Source organism: Mus musculus, chromosome 13 (genome assembly GCF_000001635.26).
Source record: "Mus musculus strain C57BL/6J chromosome 13, GRCm38.p6 C57BL/6J".
Taxonomy (NCBI): Eukaryota; Metazoa; Chordata; class Mammalia; order Rodentia; family Muridae; genus Mus; species Mus musculus.
Window position 1 is genome coordinate 22,010,125 of NC_000079.6, and position 20,950 is coordinate 22,031,074.

General features: G+C 41.2%; 6 non-coding genes across 6 annotated transcripts; 2 read left to right on the top strand and 4 right to left on the bottom strand.

The window, feature by feature from the left end:
• Positions 1-5,666: 5,666 nt before the first annotated feature.
• Positions 5,667-5,739, bottom strand: n-TVaac3. Its single transcript has one exon. It is a non-coding gene; the product is annotated as a tRNA-Val (tRNA).
• A 5,280-nt stretch (positions 5,740-11,019) lies between these two features.
• n-TRacg1 lies at positions 11,020-11,092 on the bottom strand. The gene has a single exon. It is a non-coding gene; the product is annotated as a tRNA-Arg (tRNA).
• Positions 11,093-12,294: 1,202 nt separating this feature from the next.
• n-TScga1 lies at positions 12,295-12,376 on the bottom strand. The gene has a single exon. It is a non-coding gene; the product is annotated as a tRNA-Ser (tRNA).
• Positions 12,377-16,423: 4,047 nt separating this feature from the next.
• Positions 16,424-16,496, top strand: n-TVcac8. The gene has a single exon. It is a non-coding gene; the product is annotated as a tRNA-Val (tRNA).
• Positions 16,497-19,098: 2,602 nt separating this feature from the next.
• n-TIaat7 lies at positions 19,099-19,172 on the top strand. Its single transcript has one exon. It is a non-coding gene; the product is annotated as a tRNA-Ile (tRNA).
• Positions 19,173-19,975: 803 nt separating this feature from the next.
• Positions 19,976-20,049, bottom strand: n-TTagt1. Its single transcript has one exon. It is a non-coding gene; the product is annotated as a tRNA-Thr (tRNA).
• Between the last annotated feature and the right edge of the window lie 901 nt (positions 20,050-20,950).

Consider the following 20,950-nt stretch of genomic DNA (forward strand, 5'->3'; position numbering starts at 1 on the left):
CATCCTTGGTTGTCCAAAGAATCAGTTTCCCTTTTGTTCTTTGATCCCAAGTTTTTACCTTAACTGTTTCTAGGTTTCCCATATCATGTTCACCACTCTCTCTGACCTACAGCCCTATCACTCTTTCCTTAAAACTCTGTACAGTGTATGAACACAGTGGGTTTATGCTGCCTCAGAATTCTTACCCCTGTTTGTCCTCTCCGTGAGTTGCTATTTCTTCATAAATCCACAGGACTTGCCCCCTTAATCTTTAATGCTCAGAAAGCTCTAAGATGGTTATCGTTTTTTTCAGAGGCACAATGATCTGGGATGTGGTTCTGTTGGTAGAATGCGTGCCTAGTATGTATGGCACCCTGGATTTTATCTCTAGCACTGAAGTAGCCAGGTGTGCTAATGCAAGACTGGAACATCTGTAGTCACATCACTCAGGAGGTGAGGTGAGGAACAGAAGTTAAGTCAATTTCAGTTACACATAGCAAGTTGGAGGCAGCATGGGATACAGGAGAAAAAAAATTAATTGCCAAAGGTAAATATCTTTATCCTTCTTCTAGCTTGATGTTTTATTCCTTTCAAGGCACTGTGAGAGAATTTAGATTTTTAAAAATTATGTGTATGAGTGATTTGCCTATTTGCATATGCGTGCAGTATGTTTGTGCCTGGTGCCCAGGGTCAAAAGCAAATGTGAAATCCCCTAGAACTAGAGTTACAGATGATGGTGAGCCACCATGTAGGTGAAGCAAAATTGGCTCTTCTCTAAGAGCAACAAGTATTCTAATGGATGCATTCTGTATGAGAATCATAAGTAGTATACATACTTTATATACAGTTTGCTGTCCCTCTAACTAGAGGGTTAGGGTTCTTCTTCTTCTTCTTCTTCTTCTTCTTCTTCTTCTTCTTCTTCTTCTTCTTCTTCTTCTTCTTCTTCTTCTTCTTCTTCTCCTCCTCCTCCTCCTCCTCCTCCTCCTCCTCCTCCTCCTCCTTTTCCTCCTCCTCCTTCTTCTTCATTTTTGTTTTTGTTTTTGATTTTTGAGACAGGGTTTCTCTGTATAGCCTTGGCTGTCCTGGAACTCACTTTGTAGACCAGGCTGGCCTCAAACTCAGAAACCTGCCTGCCTTTGCCTCCCAAGTGCTGGGATTAAAGGCATGTGCCACCATCGCCGGGCTGTGACAATTCTTCAATGAATTTTGCTAGATATTCTTTAAAACTGTATTAAAGATTTGACAACTTCTCAAATTCAGTGCTCTCCCTTCTGGTTACCATTTCACTGACCTGTCTAAGAAACCTCTTAAAGGTTTTCCTCTTTCTGCCACATGGTCATTTCCACTTAGCGGACAGGAGATTCTGTTAAATATGAGACCAGCCATTCTCTCCATGGTTCAGGACACACTCCTGACTCCCCACCTTACTCAAAGTAAAATATAGAGCATTGAAAGTGGCCTTTGAAACTGCCTATAACCTAGCCACTGTTGCTGTCACAGTTCGATGTCAAGCCCCTTGCTCTTGGGCTCAGTGCTCCAGCAGCACTGAACTGTTTTGTAGTTCACAGGTTTGTCAGCTAAGTCTTCCCAGACTTTCTATCCACAAACACTGTATTCTGTCACTTTCCACACTTCTCCTTTTTTGTTGTAATTTTTTTCTTCAGCATTGAAGATTGAACCCAGGGTCCTGAACAGAAACATAAAAACAGGGGACATAACAGGTAGAAAAGATATAGTCTTTGTGCTTCACCGAGAGTGGGTTCTAGTCTAATGCAGCATCATAAAAAGCAGCTTAAACCTTCCTTTAGAAGCACTCGATGGAAAGTGTGTACCTCCCATTGCCTCCGACAATCACTTTCAACAACCATATGGATCATCTCTACCTGGAAAGAGGCAGCCTTACAACATTGGAAAATTTATTGGCTATACATCTGAAAGAGGATTAGAATCTAAACTACTCAAAAAGCTGAAAAAAATCTAAATGCCAAGAAAACATCTTAATTAAAAATTGGGGCATGAAACTAAACAAAATTCTCAAAAGAAGAAATACAAATGGTTGAGAAACAATTTTTAAAAATGTTAGCCATCAGGGAAATGTAAATTAAATATAAATTTAAATGTTAGTTATCAGGGAAGTGTAAATTAAAACTACTTTGTGATTTTATCTTACTCCACCCAGAGTAGAAATGCAGTGTGGTACATTTGCACATGATATATTATTTAGCTGTAAAAAAAACCTGCAATTATGAAATTTATTAATCAGTCAAGGAAGCTAGAAACAGTCATTCTGCGTGAGGTAACCAGACAGAGAAAGACCAACATGCTTGTCTCAAGTGGATGATAGATTTGAATCTTTAGACATTTGTTTAATACCTATAGAGGCCAGGAAACAGGGAGGGGTCAGAGGAGGTGGGTCTCAAGGGGAAGGGGACAAAGCACAAGTAATGGAAGATATAGAAATAAAGAACAGAAAGGGCTAAATGAAGGGGCTGGAGGAGGCAAAGTGGAGGAAGGAGTATGGGGAGGGCTAACTAACATTAAAGACTCTAGAGAATAAGTGGTTTAGAAAGGGATCATGTCTCTCTGCTTAAAATCCATAGCTCATGGTGTTCTTGGTAAGTCTGACTCCCTTGGTCTCACATGAATTCCTATGGCATATAGAGTGTTACTCCTATATGAGTGTTTTTGTTTTATGAGACAGGGTTTCTCTATTTCTCTGTATAACAGCCCTGGCTGTCCTTGATCCTGTTTTGTAGACCAGGCTGGCCTAGAGCTGACAAATATCAGCCTGAGCTTGCCTCTGGAGTTCTGGGATTAAAAGCATACATCATCACACAAAGCTTTGGATGAGTTTTCTTCGTTATACACACACACATACACACACACACATACACACATACACACATATACACACACATACACATACATACACACACATACACACACCCACACATACACACACATACACACACACACACAATTAAAATAAATTAAAATTAAAATAATAAAAAATAAATCTTTTAATAAAATAAATGTTTATGTCCTGCATTTAAATTTTCACAATGATTGTATCAAATTATTCAGAATTTATCATCTGCTCAATAATCTCAAGATGATACAATACTTTACTTTTATAAGGATAAAATAATGCTGTATTTACAGTAAAGAAGAAGCCTAACTTTCAAGACAATCTTACAGGAGAATGTACAGCATACTTTTCATTTCCATGGAGTGGAATGAAGGACTAAGATGGAAGAATATACCCTAGGAATCAACAAATGCTGGAAAAAGAGTTTGAAGATGAAATGAGGATGGAACGTAGGGAACTCTTCACTGCGATCTGTTCTGAAGGGAGTCAGTACCAGCACTGGATCGATCATACTAGGATCAGAGCAAAGAAACTGGTGCTGGGAAGGGACTCCATTCAGGGTCAATATCAAGCAAATTATTGGTGGCATTTACATACAAACCAGATACATTTCTTAGAAATATACAGCGAGAAGACTTGATCATTACTTATGAATCTGTCTGCAATATTGACATTCTCAAAATAGGAAAAAAATTCACTCAGATTCAGATTATGTTCACTAGAGCAGATTGTAAATTTCACAAAACCTTTACCTCAAGCAAGTCTCCCTCATCGTCCTACTGCCACTGTCCCTCTCGATAATGGTAGCTGTCCCTTTTTCAGACTCCAACGCCTCCTGCAAATAAGACTGACTGGTTTAAGCTACTTACATGACAAGGACGGAACACACCAAGGACTCTGTCCACACTTTATTTTCATACAAAAATCTGTTTCGTTTTGTTTCAAACGGAAGCAATCACCAGAGGTTGGGGGCGCGCGGGGAAAGGGGGCAGAAGATGACAGGACGGGAACGGAGAGACAAAGACCGGGCCAGACATCTGGATATTCTGATTACTTTAACAAGGTCATCTTCAAAGTGGAGCAGCTTAGGTTCACAAAGGCTAGCGAACAGGTTAGAGGGGACTAGGATCTCCAGGCATTGAAGAAGTTGGGGAGAGGGTTGGATCGGACACGATGTCTTCAGAAATCAACGTGCCTGACTACACACACACACACACACACACACACACACACACACACACACACACACACACACGGGGAAGCTGCCAAGTAGCAGTGTTTGGTTTTAAAATTCTTGGTAGGGGCAGGAAATTCCTGGAAACAATATATTAAAGCAACAACAGCTACAGCAACAACAAACAATAATGGATATGAGGAAGGAGAGAGGGAGATGGATAAGGAGTTAAATATTTAAATATTCTGAAGGTTGTAGCCTTGAACTACGAAAATGAGGCAACCAAGTGACAGCTTTTCCTGTTGTTCTGCTTCGCGGGTGTGACTTCACCAGGAGGTTCTCCCTCACTGGTCCTCTTCAGGCTCCGGAGCAGTAGTCCCGGATCCCACAAAATCCTGGGAGAAGGCGGAGGGCGTGATGCTAGGGCACTGGTGCAGAGCCATGGTCAGAGATAGGTAGGTGGTCTGCAATTAAGCACTCTTCTCGCTTTCTCCAGTGCACTGACTTGATTTTTGGTAGACTGCTAGTTTATCATGATTTCCCGCCCGGAGTCCTCAGAGTCACCCCTTCTCCGCGGCGACTCGAGGCCACGATGTCCAGTTACTGTCTGCGTACTTTTACTTTGTGTGTGTGCTACAGGATATGTTCCTTTGTCTAGGACTGGGGTCCAGGATACCTTCTTTCTTTGGTGCGATGGTAGAGAGCAAAGGGTGGAAGCTTCTCTTAACGTTCGTTCCTGTGAGCTTCGATAAGAGGTTTGCCTGCCCCTGACTGCTCTCTTGATAGCCCACCTCTTCGGTTGGTATGATCATTATCATTGATTTCCTATTGCTCACGTGCTCACCGAACAAATGCACACACACAACACAGGAGGGGAGAAGCATTTCTTCACCCTTAAAAAAAATATCAGCAGTTATCGTTCAAGGAAAACTAGTTATTGTTCGAATTTAGAATAAAAATAAACTAGTTATGAAAAGTGTGTATGAAAACTACAAATTTTTTAAAAATTAGGGGGAACGATATTTGAAGCTTAAGGGCTCAACTCAGCTAAGGGTAAAATGAGTATGCTCGGTTTTGCATTGTTTGTTTTAATTTTGTCTCTACAGGGATGAAAGCAAGGTAATGCATCCTGAGCGTTTAGTCAGGGTATGCCGCCGCGTCCTCCCAAACAACAGCTACAGAAACAAAGAACAAAGCAAAATAAAAGATAGAAAACCGGCTTGGAAGTCAGGCATGGTTACTCCTACTTGTAATCCTAGCACTTTAGGAAGCTGAGGCAGGAGGGTTGCCGCTCATTTAAGGCTCCCCAGGACTGCAGAGTGAATTCCAGGCCAGACTGTTTTGAGTCTTTCAAAAGACAGCATGGAGGCCTGAGAATAGAAACAAACCTGAAAATGACTGGAAGAAATCTGGAGAAAGCTCACTTGCCACCGGCGCTCCTTAGTTTGGAAGTCTCTTTAAGCCCTAAGTCTTGAAATGTCCTTTCGCTTTCCGGTGTCTGTTTCAGATGAGTTTGTCTGCTCATCTTTGTGAATGAGTCACCCTCTCTACCAGGACAAAACACCTACGCTGCGTTTCTGCTGTCTTTTTCTTTGGCAGTCTTTGGTTTAAGAATAAAGTTTCTGAATTTGTAAAAATATAACGTGTTTCCGCCCGGTTTCGAACCGGGGACCTTTCGCGTGTTAGGCGAATGTGATAACCACTACACTACGGAAACACCCACGCGGTGTGCTTTGCTTTTCTAGGTTAATTAAAAATAGAGTCTAGGGCTGGTGAGATGGCTCAGTGGGTAAGCGCACCCGACTGCTCTTCCGAAGGTCCGAAGTTCAAATCCCAGCAACCACATGGTGCCTCACAACCATCCAAAATGAGATCTGACTCCCTCTTCTGGAGTGTCTGAAGACAGCTACAGTGTACTTATATATAATAAAAAAAAAAAAAAAAAAAAAAAATAGAGTCTACTATTTACATACTTTTGACCCTAATATTTACATACTTTAGATTTTTAAATTCAACAGCTTAAATGAAAGCCCCAAAACTAACCGTGAAACAGATAAAGCTCCTATGCAGCTTCAATTCCTTCTACACGAACTCCAGGCAGAGAAACTCAGGTCGACTCCTGGCAAATTTTACTTAAGGAAATTTTTTACGCATTGTATGCTCCTCTTTCCGCTTGAATGAGCCTATCTTACCTTCCCGTACTTAGGTTAAAAGACCAGACTGGGTTTCAGTCCAACATTTTCAAGAACTGCTTAGGGAGATGCTTTCTTGACTATTGACACAAAAGGCCAAGGTATTGTTTGCAAAGAGGATGTAAGAGATAAGTGTTTGAGAAGTCTCAAGTCAGGACAGGAAAACTTTATCCAATATGAGCAATTATGAATGAACAAATATCCATGCTCTGATAATAAATATGTGTATATTACAGAACCATTTGGCCACATCTTTGTTCCCCAGTGATGGACAATCACACAGTAAAGCAGACTAAACCTAGCTATAATGATGGCAGGTTGAACAGAGACTTTGCTCTATCTTTGCTGCAGTATGCAGAACATTAGAAGTGTTGAAAATTGCTGACACACAAACCCGAAGGATGACAAAGTAGGAGTAAAAGCATCGGAAGCCCAGAGATCGTGAGTAAGGGGGACTCTTACTATGTGACGTTGTTTTTGGACTTTCTAAGTCACATGTACTCCGTTACTTTTCATGGCTGCATAGTATTTACCACTCTTTAGCTATTTCCTTATCCAATGATGGCACCAAAGTTGAATTCGATTTAGAAAGGTCAATATTAATGCTACCATTAATATCTTCCTACCCATGACTCTGTTTCTTTGAATATTGGGTGTAAGAGTCATACCAAATTAGAAGAATATCTAGATAACTAGAAGAAAGGAACTTTTTTCTTTGAGACAAGTTATTATGTAGCCAAGGCTGGCCTTGAACTCTTGATCCTTCTGATTTGGTGCTGGGATTACAGGTGGGCACAACCATTTAGATATAGATATTCTAAACTTGATTATAAAGTTTTGGGGTGCTTTCCTGAATGATTGCATCAGTGTAGCTCCCACCAGCAGATATGAAAGCGTTCTTATATCTGCTCTATACCTGTTATTATTCACATATCCAAATCTCTATTTCTAAACTTCTTTACATATGTGAACCTATATATGTTTCTATTAATTTTTGCTATATATGAGTATTTAAATTCTAAAAACTTAAAAGTTTTTATTTATGTGTACATGTATGTATATCTGAGTGTAGTGCCCACGGAAGGCCAGAAGAGAGCACTGGACACTATGGACCTAGAGTTAAAAGGTGCTTGTGAGCTACCCAACACGGGAGCTGAGAATCAAGAGCTGCAAGCACTCTTAAGCACCAAGCCATCTCTTCAGCCTCACATATATTTAAACTCTTTAGACAAGCATTAAAAAAAAAATAAAATCCACAAATGATTCTACTGTATAGCGCAAGAACAATAGAATAATATGTTTTAAAACCCTCGGCTATATATTAGCGTAAGTGGGACTCACTTTTGATTTTACAGGCTGGGATTTCATTAATATACAGAGGTCTGATTGTTTTAATCCAATATGAGGCTTTTCTTTCTTACTTTTTAAGCAGCACCATAAGGCTTTGTTTCCTTTGCATATGCTCTTAAACCTAACTCCAGATTTCATAGATGCAACTTCATAACCACTCAGCTTACATTTATAATCTAGAACAGTGTCACAGAATACAGTATTTCTACTGCTGCCTGGCTTAGAGGACTTAAAACTCAAAAAGATACACGTTTGTGCGTTCAAGCTTTACTCCTCTTGCTAAAACATGCAATCCTCTTCTCTCCTAAGGGACAAGCATTCCTTATTATGCAAACTTAGAATTTTTGAATGTTTCATTTTACCTCTTGAACAAGCAGGCACTTTTGGAACTTTTAGGCTATTAGGATGGGGAGGCTAAGTCTACTTTACATCTAGAGAAACTTGGATTCTGCTGACAGTTTACTCCAGGAGAAGACGCTGTGGGAACCATCTTCAGTGTTGAGAGAAGTGAAAGGAAGTGAAACCCGGCCTGTCCTTCCTCTTCTGGAATCAAGGAGGAAAGAAACTCAGCTCTCCACTGGGATTAAGCTTCTCCGGGATCCTGCAGGTAGGCCAGAAGTAGGACAGCCTCAGAGCAGGCTGTCAGATCATTCTTCACAGGAGGGTTTAGCCAGAAAGTTTAGGAAAACATCAGTCAACAAATAATGGGATTTTCAACTTACTTAAATGAGTAGGAGACAGTCCAATGATCAAAGATTATTCTAAAAAAAGGGAGCACAAGAGGGGAGGACCAAATATTCTTGGTCTGATTACTGTTTGAGAGGTGAAGAAGTGTAATTGGAGCATCTCTGTGTGTAATGATACTGTCTTTGGGCCTGGTGGCTGTAGTTTGTCACTCTTTGGCTACTGTGGTTTTAAGGATATGCGCCTGTCCTTCTCCACAGTGGGGTGTGTTCTGAATGTCCTGTTATCACCTTTGCATTGCAGGCTTAGTTGTTTCTGAAAGCCACATACCAGCAGCAAGTGAGTGTTTATGTTCAATCGTCCACATCTTTACTGCCTGTTGCTATTTTAAGCTAAACATCCAGGCATTTCAGTGACTTTAGTTTGTATTTCTAAAGAGCTAAGCATCTTCTCTTCTGTTTATTTAGCTCTTGTATGCATACTTTTGTGTGTGCTAAAATATTTGCTCATTTTTATTTTTACTTTTTCAGGCAAGTCCTGGGATGATGGTGAACTCCAGATCTTCGTCCCCTGATTCTCGAATGCTGGAATTACAGCCTGGCATCATGGTGCCCTGCATGGATGGCATTCCTGTCACTGACCTTTGAGAGTTCTTTATATATCCTCCAGTGCATCTCGGTCATCAGATACATGCTTTGTAAACACCTCTTCTAGAGGGCCCAATTCATCAAGTTATTTGAGAGTCAGTTAATCTATGTTAGAAAGGTTTTTCTTCTTTTTTTTCTGTTTTCAGCAAGAATGTGAAAATTTCCATGAGTAGGTGATACTATGAACTTTATAATTTCTCTCTGCTCCACACTGTGTGTGTGTGTGCATGTGCTTGCGCTCATGTTCGAGGTGGGAGGAAAGCTTGGAATTGGCACAGAACACACCCAGACATCAAATTCTCAACACAAAGGAACTTTATTACAATGGGGTGGGAAGCAGCTGCCCCTGAAACAGGTTAAGATACTAGCAGGTATTTCTGCCAGAGTGGTTTTAAGTAGAAAAAGGGGAGCGTGTGCTAGGATGATGTCCTGATTGGACATGTTAGCCAGTGTTAAGCCAAATAATGAATTTTGATTGCTGGACCTTGGTATTTAGTCTCAGGAATAGATCAGTAGCCAAATAAAGGAATAGACGTTGGGGGCTAGCTTTAGGAATGTAATCTAATGGTTTAGCAAGGGAGAGGGAGGGAGAGGGAAAAGGCAAAACCTACTAGCACCACCGTTTGCCATGCTTGGGCCTGTTAGAGAGCCCTTCACTTAGAGTCAGCACGTCATTATAATTGTAAAATACAGAGTTGTATCTCCCTGGGAAGCTAGCTGTCCTGTCCTCTTTCCGGGGGAGCTCATCTTTATTTTCCAAGTGTGGGCGAAATCACATGTTCATGAGCTCAGGTTCCATTTCTGCCCGGATGCCTTTCTTTGGATTTCAGAGTATATTAGGTACGAGGATACCTCAGCTCATATATGGTTCAAGAAATTAATTATGCATCACTCAATAATCTGCACTCCTTAAGTTAGGGGGCACTCCAGGTTTCAACACAGCGCTGTGTGTACGTGCAGTGGATAACGAAAATTATCGCAGTTTCAAGGTCAGTCGGCCAGGTCATTTTGTTGGATTTGCAGGCACCTTAGCCCGAAGAAAACGGACATGGAGGGGGAGGTGATGAGCGAGACACCCCGAAATAGCCCAAGTGCCTTGAGGAGGACGGAATAGCTACGTTTAACGACGCTACGCATAAACTACTCTCGTGGTGGAATCTGTGGGTTAGTGATGGTTCTCCACGAGAAAGACGAGGAAATCCAAGGTGCTCTCTTTTCACGCCGTCTATCTCAATTGAGCTTGGAGTAGACGCAGTCTGGGCGCGGTGTAACGTCATTCTTTTAATTCCAGCACGGCTTGAAACTCAAACTATCCGATCTGAGTAAGATATAGAGAATAGGGTGAGGATCTCAATTTACTTTTAATTTAATTTAATCTGTGTTCCTTCCGGGTTTCGCCTTGACGACCCCTTCCCTTCTCCATGTCTCAAACCTCGCGTCCTGGAAAACTTAAGAATGTAGGTCCACCTGCTCAAACACTGTCCCAAAGCTGCACTTCCCGGCCTTCCTCTACTCTCTAACTCTAAATTTTATCTGGATTTTTGTTTAGTATCGGTTTCAAATATGTAAGTTTCTCAGCCCGCTTTCTCGAGTCAGTCTCTGTCCCTACTCTCACCACTCCCGGAAGTGCTCAGAGACAGAAGTATAGCCAACTGTGGAGCCCGGCTCCGGGCGGGGACGGGTGGTTGCGGATGAGCCAATAAAATATTGATCAATTTTTAGTTTTTTCCTCTGATACTCTGATTTTCAAAAAAGTTCAGCCTTTTAAACTGTTCAATTTACTGGTTTTTCGTGTACATGTGTTACAACGCCGTCGTTGTTTCCTGACTTCAAAATTATCTTTCTCCATCACCTGGCAACCGGTGATACATCCTAACTCTAGGTTTGGTGGTCTGGACAATTCATTTTAATTACAACATGCAGTACTGACTTCTTTTCCTCAACACAGTGTTTTCCACATACCCTATTGGGTGATGTCTATAGATAGTCCTTTTCTGTTTGTATGCTGTTCACTGACATACAAGACAAAGATATAGTAAGAGTCAGATTTTCAAGACTTAATATGTTTTTCTTACGGATCTGAATACAAGAAAGTTTCTCCTTTGTATTAAAAAGAGACATGGTCGAGCCAGCCAGGAGTCGAACCTAGAATCTTCTGATCCGTAGTCAGACGCGTTATCCATTGCGCCACTGGCCCGCCACAGGGATGAAGTTCTACTCTAGTTATTATTAGCTGTAACCTTAAATTAATTATAGCCCTAGTTTCAAGCTAAGTAAATTCAACAAATGTTTGATTTGAACAATTTAAACCACTTGTGTTACAGAAACTCGTCTTTTCACCTTGCAATTTCCATTACTAACACACGCAGTTGGTTCCTCTGACATGAAACAACCCCTACTGCCAGCCCGTTGACAGAATAATAGAGTAAAACAAAAATCCACTCTTTCCTCTTCTTCCTTCTTTCCCCACCTCTTTCTTTAAATTTTTATGTTTACAAATAGTATCGTTCTGTAGCCCTGACTGGCAGTTCTTCTGCCTCAGCCTCCTGGAGTTCTGGAATTACAGGTGTGCATCACAAAGTTAAGTATTTTACGTTTTACGATCTCAATTCGTGCAGCAATTTGAAAGCCCAGAGTGCAGTTGAAAATTAAGCTGAGTCAGAAGTGGTGGCAAGCCTTTAGATCCCAGCATTCCGGATTTACCTAGAGAGCTGTCTTTAAAATATAAAAGAAGTTCGACTGAATACTACTTAAGTGTACAATGTGAGCGAAAACACTTAAAAAAGTAAGAAGAGACAAAGGTTTTCTGGTGCACCTCGGGGTCAGCCTGTATGCTGAATGCCGCGCAGTGCTACTGTGTAGCGTCCAAACTGCTCAGTGTATCCTCCCTTTAACTCATTTCCACCTGCCTGGCATATCAGATGAACTCTGGAATTCTACTCCGTTTTTGTTCCCAACAGCTTTTTCCCCCCCTTTGGTTTTGGATTTTTTGTTTCTTCTTTTAAATACTACGGAACTGTAACTATTTAAAGTAACCATTTGCCCTTCCTCTGCTCGCTTTCCCTCCCCTCTTCTCCCCTTCCTTACCCAACCCCTCCTCTCCCTTTCCCTCCCCGCCTTCTTCTCTCCTCTTTTTCTTTCCTTTCGTTTTTGTTTTATTTTGTTTTTCGAGAGTTTCTCTGTGTTGGCCCGGCTGTCTGGAAACTCGCTTCGTAGACTAGGCAGTCCTCCTGCTTCTGCCTTTCAAGTGCTGGGATTAAAGACGACCGGTGGCATTTCTGATGTAATCACAGAAAGTTTAAAAAAAAAAAAAAAGAAGTGAGCACAGGAATAAAACACACCTAATTTTTCTTAAGTTTGACCACACTTCCACAGAAAGCTGTGTCTGAAGCTTTCTTACGCTGTGAGCAGGATTTGAACCTGCGCGGGAAGAACCCATTGGATTTCGAGTCCAACGCCTTAACCACTCGGCCATCACAGCTAACCAGAGCTTGGCTTGTATTATGTCATTTATATATTAAACAAATAATTAAAAAAGATTCTTTGAAGGCAAAATACATACTCTGAAGGCACTAGACACTATAATACCATCAACGCCAGAGACTCCCATCTATTAGGAAGTTTCCTTTCAGCAATACACAAAAGGCAATCACTTCATCAAACCCTAACCAGATCTCTTCCCCAAGTCTTACTCAAGTTCACTCTATCCCTGTAGGCTTTTTAAAGGGAGAACAATATTCCAGCATACCAGAATCTCTGGTTTTAGTCTTTCTTTCCCACTTCCGGTTTTTATAGATTACCGAGTTTTTATTCATAGATGTGGCGGGGGCTAGAATCTGAGTTAGTTGTATGTTCATTTACAATCTTAAGATTGTTTTCTCCACACAACTCGAGAAGCACTGCTCTCAGTGAATTTGGCAAGTTCTATCCATACTCAAAATTTATGCACCTTTTGAGGCAGTATTTCTACAAATGTGCAGGATATGTTTGTACATGTGAGTCAAGCTCATTCTCTTCTGAATATGCAGGATTGGAAAAACACATCAGCAAATACGAGTTTTTAAAAAATAATTCTCTCATTAGTGTTAAACAATTTAGAATAATATAAGCTGGTACAATTTTGGAAACACACACATACATCTAAATATGCACATTTAAGAGTTGGCTGTAGTTATACACCTGTAATTCTAGCACTGGGGAGGTGGAGGCAGGAAGAGCATAAATTTTAGGAAATCCTCCATTACATAGTAAGTTAGAGGCCAACATGGGCTTCATGAGACCCTGGCTCAAAAAAGAAAAGAGAAAATGAGAATATGAGATGTGTTTGTGCACATCTGCCTTTAATATAAAATCAAAGTGAGATCAAAGTGTTTTGAGTACTACCATAGGAGTAAATACATGGGAGATCAGACATATATATTTATAAAAATCACTCCAAGAGCTGGGCATAATGGCACACATCTTTAATCCTGGCACTTGGGAGAACATGGTAAGCAGATCTCTGAGTCTGAGGACAACCTGGTCTACATAGAGAGTTCTAGGACAGCCAGTGGTATATGCAGAGAAACTGTCTGGAAAAAAGAAATCTCAAGAATACATAATTAAGGAACAGTTGAGCCAAGATGGTTCCTTCAATGGCTTTGAAGATTTTGTGAAATTAAAATGGTAAAATACACCCTGTGTAAACTGTGACAAATTTCTACTTGAGGCCAGTGCCCCTTTGAGCATTAATTAAGATCTGTTGCATGCTATCATCATTAAAGAGTTTCTCCTTTATTAAGCCCTGTGTTCTTGGGGGTGAATTCTTGCTGGGAGGAGCTGTTCGGCTATTGCAGTATAATCAGCTTGCCATGTCTAGCAGGATGCCACAAACTAGAAGGCTTGAACAGCAGCACACATTTTTCCAGAGTTCTGGAGGCTAGAAGTCCAAAACCAAAGTGTTGTCGGGGTCAGGTTTCTTCCTGCATTCTTCCTATGTTCTTGTGAGATCTTTCCTCAGTGCATACATGGAGGGAGGTCCCTTATGTCCTTTGCTTGGTTTCCTAAGGACACATGCTGCACTGGATTACAGCCTCACTTTCAGACATTATTTAACTTTAATTACCATCTAAAACTCCCATCTCTCAATGCCATCACACTGGAATGAATGTGGGCTTCAAAGGAATGACTCTCCAGGAAGATGCAATCAGCCTAAGAAGAGCCAATGTGTCTTTGGTAATCTAGTGCCCACATTTGGTCCTATCACTCTGACTTCTACTTGTCTCAGTGGTTGCAGGGTTCACTGTGATATCTTGTAAGACAGAGAGAGCCCCTGTAGAGCACATGAGGGCACCAGAGCTGTATGCATGTTGCTCACAACAATGATGAAGGGTCCTCTGGTGAAGCTCACCAGTCTCAAGAAGGTCCTCGGTCTGATATAAATCTCATTCTAGCCCTTTAAACTCCTCAGCCTCTAAGTATTTTGCTCTACAGAGATATTTCATTTCATTATGTTGAATTGCTCTAACTGTGGCTCAGGCACAAGCAGGACTCTTAGAACAATTTCCATTCCCTTTGAGCTGTAGCACTCAATCAGCTGAGTTTGAGCCGATGCAATGTTCATAACCCTTCTCCATTGATCCCACACCCTTAAAGTCCGTTCTCTTTCAGACTTGTCAGATTTCCACTAGCACACATTGACACATTTAGCCTGGCATGGTGGCTTAAATCTCAGTAGCTATGAGGCTGAGGGAAGGGGAAGAGAATTGGCACAAGACCAGCCAAGACAATGTAAGGCCCTGTGTATGTATGTATACATGTGTGTGTATGTATATATGTATGTCTGTGTGTCTGTCTGTCTGTATATATGTATATATGTATGTATGTATGTATGATGACTAAAATGACACAGTTCTTCTGGTATGTATCACACGTCTTCAAAGATCACACTTTGCCTTTACCTTCAATGGTCAGTGACACATCCTGAGGCCTATCAGAAGAGCCTCAATGGACAGCACCAGCCAGCTGCTTCCGGATCTCACTAGGAGTCAAAAGCTGGAACCAGAGAATCATTTGAGAAAATGTGGTGCACAAAGGTCATGGTTCCCACCCCCAATCTTACTTTATTACAGATAAAAGTCCTAAACTTCATCAATACCCCAAGCCAGACCAGCATCTCTCATCTACCAAAGTTCCCCATTTTACCTATTATCCCCAAGCCTGTGGGGGAGAAGAAATATCTTTGTCCACTCTCCACTAGAAGACTCATGACTTGGGCTTGTAAAAGAGAGAACAGATAGACAAGAGAAATGTTATTAGTATTTATAAAGCAAGATTTAAGTTGGGCAGTGATGGTGCACACCTCTCAGCACTTGGGAGGCAGAGGCAGGCGGATATATGATTTCAAGGCCTGTATGATCTACAGTGTGAGGTCTGGGACAGTCAGGGATATACAGAGAAATGTCTTGAAAAACCAAAAACCAACCAATCAGACAAAAACCCTAAAAACAAGAACAAAAAAAATTCCACCAAGATTGATATGGTCTTGGATAGGGGTACACAAGTGTAATACTATTACCAAAACAAGTATGAAAGGAAGGAAGGAAGGAAGGAAGGAAGGAAGGAAGGAAGAAATAAAGATGGAAAGAAGGAAAGGAAGGGAGAAAGGAAGGAAGGAAGGAAGGAAGGAAGGAAGGAAGGAAGAAAGAAAGAAAGAAAGAAAGAAAGAAAGAAGGAAAGAAGGAAAGGAAGAAAAAGACTTTAAGGATTGCAGTCCCCAAAAACCAGGCAAACCATGCCATGTCAGGTTTGATGAAGACCGGCTGATTACTTGGATATGATGAATATATGGTCATAAGAATATATGGTCAGATGATAATAAACTGGGATAGGCACTTAACCAAGGTTTGTACAGATTATTTTCTGTGTTCTTGAGTCCTGCTTTGAATAATAAAACAAAAACATGACACTATCATGATTTTACGAAGGCCTCATAAGAAGACACCTGTTTCTTTGAGGGCAAAGACCATGCCTTTCTGTATCTAAATTCTGTTGCAGATGGCGGCATTCTTTCAAGGTTTCGTTTGTGTCTCTGAGTTTTCCAGAAAACTGGCACAAGTGAGTGTGTCGCCTGCAAAGGAAATAATGCTTATATTTGCAAGCAGTGCAAAGAGCCTCTGACCCTCTCCTGGGCTCAGAGTGTGCACTTCAGATTTCCTACGAGTTATTTTCTGTCACTAAGAAGGAGCATACCGGTGCGTTGAACGTAGGGGAATTTTGCTATGCAGACAGCGTGTCGAGTCTGGAAAGGCCCTTCTGCAGAATGTGTTCTTAGCTTTGCTTGCACGCTCGGAGTTTGCAGAAATGGGTAGTTGGATAGAGAGCCTTTGCTTGCTTATTATTTATAAACATAGAAGAGCGAGAGAATCCTATTACCTATTAAAGGTGAACATTTTTCGACTGGCTCATAACAAAAAACCAAACCTACGGTAGCAGGAAGCTTTCTCTCTTACACATGGGTGTGACCACCAGGAAAGCCCGCCGCGGTGTTGTTTCCGTAGTGTAGTGGTTATCACGTTCGCCTCACACGCGAAAGGTCCCCGGTTCGAAACCGGGCGGAAACAATGACTCTTTTTTTTTTCTTTTCTGTTTTGGTTTTGTTTTTCCCCAGGGAAAACCCTGAATCAAATTTTGTTTAGATCATGAAAATACACTCGCCAATGGCCGGGTCCTCTGAGACCTGCTCTCCATCTGGTTCAGCAAGTTGCCCTCTACAGCTGAAGAAGAATCTACCGGCGAGTCTCTGGGTCGATGGTTTTGCAACTGGACAAAGTAGAAGCGTTAATGCAGGTCAGCGAGTGGGAGTTGGGAGGTTGGATGAGAGGTCTCGGAGTGTAGGTGGGGCAGAATACCAGGCCCAAAGTAACACAATCACACAGCACCAAATACAAATTACAGAGTCTTAACAGGTACTAGTTTTTTAACGTTAAAAAAATGCATTTACTTGAAATTATTCTATTTGGTAATCAGTTACATAAATGCTATCTTTTAACCCAAACAGGACTACTAGTATAAAAGTGACATAGTAATTAATATAGAACTAATTGAACATAGGAGGATATAGAACATTCCAATATTTCTGTGTTCTGATTAAGAATTAATTAATTAATTAATTAATTTTTAGGCAGACTCTAACTCTGTAGCCTTGGATGACCTGGAACTCACTATGTAGACCAGGCTGGCTTGGTACTCACAGTCATCCAACTGCCTCTGCCTCTGGAATATTAGGATTAAAGATGTAAATCTTCATGCTTCAGAATTTTTGCTTTTCTTTTCCTTCCTTTCTCTCTCCCTCTCCCTCTCCCTCTCCCTCTCCCTCTCCCTCTCCCTCTCCCTCTCCCTCTCCCTCTCCCTCTCCCTCTCCCTCTCCCTCTCCCTCTCCCTCTCCCTCTCCCTCTCCCTCTCTCTCTCAGAGATATTTCACATTGTAGCTTGGGATCCCCTGAACTTCCTATTTAGCCCAGTCCATCCTCAAACACAAAGAAATTCTCTGCTTCAGCCTTCTGAGTGCTGCAACTCCAGTGGGAATCACCGTGACCTGCTAAGAAATCATTCTGGTTTTATTAAAATTTTGTAGATTATATTATTCTTTTTTTTAAATATATTTTTTATTACGTATTTTCCTCAATTACATTTAGATTATATTATTCTTAAGATACACAGTGCTTGATCTTAAAAAAATGCTAACATGGACAACAGAACAGTTAACCTGGTTACTGTTTTAAATACAAGAAATACTGACATTTGTCTCATGATGTAGTAAAAACTTTTTTTCTTTTTTTTACCAGCTGTTTCCTTTTCCCATAATAATTTCCCTTAAGTTGTGTTCAGGCGTTAAGACAATTTTCCTTTTTTCTTCAGTGCTGGGAACCACAGCCTTGCCCATGTTAGGGAAGCACCCACCTTGGGAGATGCATCCTCAGCCCATGGCGAGCACAATCTACCCCTCCCTTCCCAAGCCGGTACCATCCTGACTCATGGCTGAGACTCATATCCTAAGTGTTGTGACCTTGTCTAAAACCTGCCTGCACAACGAAACCGTGAACCAGCAGTGCTTGCTAATTTTATGTATCATCTCAACAGCACTGTGGTGTTCAGATACTTGGTCAAGCATCCTATTAGATGCTTCTGCTTGGGTGGTTTGTGGATGGGGCGCATTTAAATTGGTGGACCGTTAGTAAAGAATGTGTGACTGGGCATCACATAGACAACAGCAGATGTGAATATCGAGGGGGATCCCGGCAACAGGGTCCTTTCAGCAACGTTCTTTGCACTGAAATGAAACCATTGGTTGAGTCTATAGCCTGCCAGAAGATTTCATATATATATATGAATCAAAATCAAAAAAATCAAAAGCCAAAACCAGAACAAAGCTAAAAATTTAAAGCCAACAAAACTCCTCAAACACCAACAACAAAAACTGCAAACTACCCAACCAAACAAATAAAAACAAAAAGTTTACACGTTTCATTTGGGAAGTAGGTGAGAAAACAACAGTCCCTTAGGATCTCCAGTTAATATGATTAAAATACCTTTATCCCTCTGAGTAAAGTATAAAATTGAAAATTTTATATTCACACAGTTTGGAGAATGAGTACCATATGACAGTAAAGTCGCAGAACCCGTCTGAGAAGTGCCGCTCACCAAAATCACGGTGAATCTGAGGCAGGTGCTGGGCCCTTTCTCAAGCTTCTGCAGAAGACAGCCCATGTCCATTGCCTGTGACCTGGGTTGTTGGCTTTCTTGGATGACTTGCGTATGGGCAGTGGCCAGAGCAAATATTACACTACTTGGGCGCCACCGTGCGTCCTCGTGAGGTACTGCGGCTATCGGCTGTTTTCTGCTCGATGAATTTCAAGTCCTGGACGCAGCAGTGAAAGTGCTGCGCTGGGCCACGACACCCCGCGCCGGGCCGGGAAGCTAGCGGTCCCCGGGCTCCGACGCGCAAGCTCTCGGAGGTTTCCCAGATCAGGATTCGCAGTTTGAGAAATCCCACTTCCCGTGGGGAAGCAGAGTTATGTTCATTCAGGATCCAAGGGTTGCTGATTTTTCTTTTTATTTGTTTATGGTTTAAAAAAACAACAACAAAAATTCCCACAGTTGGGAAAAGCAGACAGTAGTTACATACCATGAAGTACACATAACACGAACAGTTTTCCACGAGCTGGCCGGTTAGCTCAGTTGGTTAGAGCGTGGTGCTAATAACGCCAAGGTCGCGGGTTCGATCCCCGTACGGGCCAGTAGGGATTATTTTCTTCCATTTGGTAACTATGTCGCGTCTTTTAGCTGTTGCTGGAAATATATTCTTCCATTTACTGACTATGTCACATCATTTTGCTGTTGTCTTCAGCCAAACCGGAACTATCCTTCCCCGTATGCTAAAATGCAGCCCAGAATACTCACACATAGGGACTGTTTTGGTTAGGCTTTGAGGTAGCTACTGGCATATAATAAGTGACCCAGCCTCTGAGGAAACCTCAAAAACAAAACTGTAGGCAAAAACCACTTAATATGGTTGCATGTATTTATATTTTCAAACAAGAAAGACCTGATGTAATTTCATAAGGGTGAAGACAATAAGTTTAGTGTGGATGGAGGCTCATGCTCTGGGGAGTGACCCCAGGGGATCAGAATCTAGAAAGAATTATGACACTGAGCGACCTAGTTTTTCTGTGGCACACAAAATAATAAAGACAATCCGGATTCCTCAGGATTATTAAGACACAGAATGGGCAGGGTATAAGTTTCAGCATAACTATTTCCTTGCTATCAAAAGTAGAAATGAATCCTACTCCAAACCAAATGGCGTGGCTTATTAATTCTTTACTAGGCATTGCTAGTCAAAAGGCATTGCTAGTCAAAGTTACCATTGACTGAAAATGCTCGACGGCACAGACTAAGGGATTGCAGCCTGAATTTTCATGACAGAACCTGAAATATAGATGAGAACAACTCAGTACAGAGTGTGGTCATCTGTACGTGCGTGGAAACATTCTCAACACATTTAGAGATGGTGAATTATTCAAAGCACGAAAACAATCAGAGGCCTTGCTGGGATTCGAACCCAGGATCTCCTGTTTACTAGACAGGCGCTTTGACCAGCTAAGCCACAAGGCCCCTCTTCAGGTCCTGCTAAATTCTATGGTATATATAAGACTTATGCGAAATCCAGCATTTCCCCATGTTTACCTGAGTTTGCACCAAAGAAAATATTTGTACTGTTTCCAACTTCATAGAAAAATGTAAATTTTAGCATTTAAGAACAATTTTTTCTTTCTTTCTTTCTTTCTTTCTTTCTTTCTCTCTTTTTTATTTTATTTTATTTTATTTTTTTAGTATAGAATAGAGTTTATTCAGGGCATGGGGAGGGGAGTCAAGAGGGTAGTAGAGGCAGAGAGAGAGAGAGAGAGGCTATGAACACTTGGAGAGAGAGGGGGAAGGGAATAGGGAAAGAGTGGGAGCAAGAAGGCAAAAGCAAGAGCAAGAGCAAGAAAAAGAAGTATTTTCTTAAATGTAAAGTTTAAAATTGATTTCAAATCGAAATGTCTGAAAATTTTATTTAATGGTTAACTTTCGCCCCCTAGCGGAAAGATTGGATATTCAGTACATTTTAACAATTTCTTCATTTTCTTTTGTTTACGAAAGTTGTTCTCCAGGTATTGGAGGTAAAACAATGAACAAAACAATAAAAATCTATTTCAGTACAGAGTCTGCATTTTACTAGGAGATTAAAAGGCAAGTTTTAAAAAAGCTAGCTACCAGCTTTTTTTTTTTTTTTTTTTTTTTTTTTTTGGTTTGGCCCAGGCAAACAAAAACAAGTAAAGCAAAAACCCTTAAACAAACAGGAGATATCAGAAATGATCTCCTGCTAGTCTGCCAACTATTGTACCTGAGAGAACTCATCGCTCCATTCCATCTGCTCACTTGCTTATTCTCTCTCTCTCTCTTTCTTTCTTCGAGATAGGGTTTCAATGTGTAACCTTGACTAGCCTATGTAGCCAAGCTAGCCTCAAATTCA